This window comes from Arachis duranensis, chromosome 2 (genome assembly GCF_000817695.3).
Source record: "Arachis duranensis cultivar V14167 chromosome 2, aradu.V14167.gnm2.J7QH, whole genome shotgun sequence".
NCBI lineage: Eukaryota > Viridiplantae > Streptophyta > Magnoliopsida > Fabales > Fabaceae > Arachis > Arachis duranensis.
In genome coordinates, this window is record NC_029773.3 from 64,224,752 (window position 1) to 64,228,388 (window position 3,637).

Sequence of the window (3,637 nt, forward strand, 5' to 3'; positions counted from 1 at the left end):
AGGTCAGGCTGAACATCTTTAAAGATGTCTTCTAGCTCTGATTCGAGACTCTCAGCCATATTGACCTCTCTTACCAGAGAGTCAATGATATGAATACTCATGCAGTCATCTAGGGTGTCTGGATATTGCATGGCTTTGGCAGCATTCAACTTGAACTCCTCCTCATTGACTCTCAGGGTTACTTCCCCTTTTTGGACGTCAATGAGGGTTCGGCCAGTTGCTAGGAAAGGCCTTCCTAGAATGAGAGTTGCACTCTTGTGCTCCTCCATTTCCAGCACCACAAAGTCAGTAGGAAAGGCAAATGGCCCAACCTTGACAATCATGTCTTCAATCACGCCTAATGGGTATTTAATGGAGCCATCAGCAAGTTGAAGACATCCGGGTTGGTTTGACTTCTTCAGTCAAACCAAGCTTTGTGATAATAGATGCAGGTATTAAGTTGATACTTGCCCCAAGATCACATAGAGCTTGCTTGGTACAATTACCCTCTAATGTGCATGGAATCATAAAGCTCCCGGGGTCTTTAAGCTTCTCAGGTCAGCTTTTCAGAATGACTGCACTGCATTCTTCAGTGAGGTAAACTTTTTCAGTTTCTCTCCAATCCTTCTTATGACTTAAGCTCTCTTTCATGAACTTAGCATAAGAGGGTATTTGCTCAAGTGCTTCTACAAACGGAATCTTTATTTCAAGAGTCCTGAGATAGTCTGCAAAGCGGGCAAATTGCTTATCATGTTCCGCTTGGCAGAGTTTTTGAGGATAAGGCATTTTGGCTTTATATTCCTCAACCTTAGTTGCTGCAGGTTTATTACCTACAGAAGTGGGTTGGGAAGCCTTTTTAGAAGGGTTGTTATCAGCACTTGTATGTGACTGATCCTCCACTAGCATTTGAATGCCAGGGGTGGAAGCTGGAGTGGCGTTAGACGCCAACTCCTTATTTGTTACTGGCGTCTGAACGCCAGAACTGTGCTTCCTTTGGGCGTTCAACGCCGGATTCATGCTTGTTTCTGGCGTTGAACGCCAGGAATGAGCATGGTCTGGGCGTTCAGCGCCAGCATTATTCCTTTCTGGGCTCTGATTGTCCTCAGAGGGATTTTGAGCAGCCATTCGTTCATCTCTTGGCTTCCTGCTGCTTTGAAGTGAGGTATTTAATGTTTTCCCACTTCTTAATTGAACTGCTTGGCATTCTTCTGTTATTTGTTTTGATAGTTGCTTTTCTGTTTGCTTTAAATGTACTTCCATATTCCTGTTAGCCATTCTTGTTTCCTGGAGTATTTCCTTGAATTCGGCTAGTTGCTGGGTTAGAAAGTCCAGCTACTGATTGAATTCATTAGCTTGATCTACCGGATTGAGTTCAACCGTTACTGTTTTAGCTTCTTCTTTCATGGAAGATTCACTGTTTAGGTACAGATGCTGATTTCTGGCAACTGTATCAATAAGCTCTTGAGCTTCTTCAATTGTTTTTCTCATATGTATAGATCCACCAGCTAAGTGGTCTATAGAAATCTGAGCTTTTTCTGTAAGCCCATAGTAGAAGATGTCTAATTGCACCCACTCTGAAAACATTTCAGAGGGGCATTTTCTTAGCATCTCTCTGTATCTCTCCCAGGCATCATAAAGGGATTCATTATCTCCTTGTTTGAAGCCTTGAATGCTTAGCCGTAGCTGTGTCATCCGTTTTGGAGGGAAATAGTGATTCAGGAATTTTTCTGACAGCTGTTTCCATGTTTTTATGTTGTTCTTAGGCTGGTTATTTAACCATCTCTTAGCTTGATCTTTTACAGCAAATGGAAACAGTAATAATCTGTAGACATCCTGATCTACTTCCTTATCATGTACTGTGTCAGCAATTTGTAAAAATTGTGCCAGAAACTCTGTAGGTTCTTCCTGTGGAAGACCGGAATACTAGCAGTTTTGCTGCACCATGATAATGAGCTGAGGATTCAACTCAAAGCTACTAACTCCAATGGAGGGTATACAGATACTACTCCCATATGAAGTAGTAGTGGGGTTAGCATATGACCCCAGAGTCCTCCTGGACTGTTCATTTCCGCTTATGTCCATGTTGGAGTAAAGGGGTAATGTGGATTTAAATTTTTAGTTTATAAATAAAAAATTCGAAATAAAATAAAAACCAAAATAAAAATAAGATAAAATAAGAAAATTGAAATAAAAAAAAGTAATAAGAATTTGAAAATATTTTGTGAAGATTTTTGAAAACGTGAGGAGAGAGAAAGTGGTTAGGCTATTTTTGAAAAAGATAAAAATTTTTTTAAAAAACTTAAAAAGATAAGAATTGAAAAATTTTAAAATTGAAATCTAAATTTTTATAAAAAATTTTCGAAAAAATAGTTCAAAATTAGTTAGAAAAGATATTTTTTTGAATTTTGAATTTTATGATGAAAGAGAAAAACACATAAAAGACACAAGACTTAAAATTTTTAGATCTAATGCTCCTTATTTTCGAAAATTTTGGAGGAAAAACACCAAGGAACACCGAACTTAAAAATTTTAAGATCAAGACACAAGAAAAACTCAAAAACACCTTGAAGATTCACAAGAACACCAAGAACAAAAGGAAGAACACCAAACTTAAAATTTTTAGAAAACTTTAATAAAATTTTCGAAAATTATGAAAAGATCAACAAGAAAACACCAAACTTAAAGTTTGGCACAAGATTAAATCAAGAAAAATTATTTTTGAAAAAGGATTTTAAAAAGAAAGTGCCCAATTGTTAAGAACATATACTCCCGCTATAACCAACTAAGCTAAAAATGTAACGTATTTTAAAGATGTGTTATTTTTATGGATAAAAGTATAATTTTTGAAAGTTAATGTTTTGAAAAAGCACAAGAAAAACAAGAAAAGACACAAAACAAGAAAAACTCAAGATCAAACAAGAAAAATAAACAAGAACAACTTGAAGATCAATGAAGAACAAAGAACACAAGTTCGAAAATTTAAAGAAAATTGTAAAATATGCAATTAACACCAAACTTAGAATAAGACACTAAAACTCACGAAAATTAGCAATCAATTAAGAAGAATAATAAATTTTGAAAAGAAATTTTTGAAAAGAAACTATCCTATCAAGATTTAATGACTCTATAACAATAAAATTAAATTATTCCTAATCTAAGAAATAAAATAAACCTTTAGTTGTTCAAACTCGAATAATCCCCGGCAACGGCGCCAAAAACTTGGTGCACGAAATCTTAATCCCAATATCAAAATCAAAATTTCTTATGATCTCGTACCACTAACCAGCAAGTGCACTGGGTCATCCAAGTAATACCTTACGTGAGTAAGGGTCGATCCCACGGAGATTATTGGTTTGAAGCAAGCTATATTTATTTTATTAATCTTAGTCAGGATGCCAACAACAGTATTTTTCAAGTTCAGTGAAGAAAGGGAAAAGGGCATAAAATAAATACTTGTTATGCAGTAATGGAGAATATGTTGGAGTTTTGGAGATGCTTTGTCTGATTTATTCCTGTAATGTAATATTCCATCCATGGAAAAGTGCAAAGTTCCCTCCATGGCAAGCTGTATGTAGGGTGTCACCGTTGTCAATGGCTACTTCCCATCCTCTCAGTGAAAACGTTCCTATGCTCTGTCACAGCACGGCTAATCAGCTGT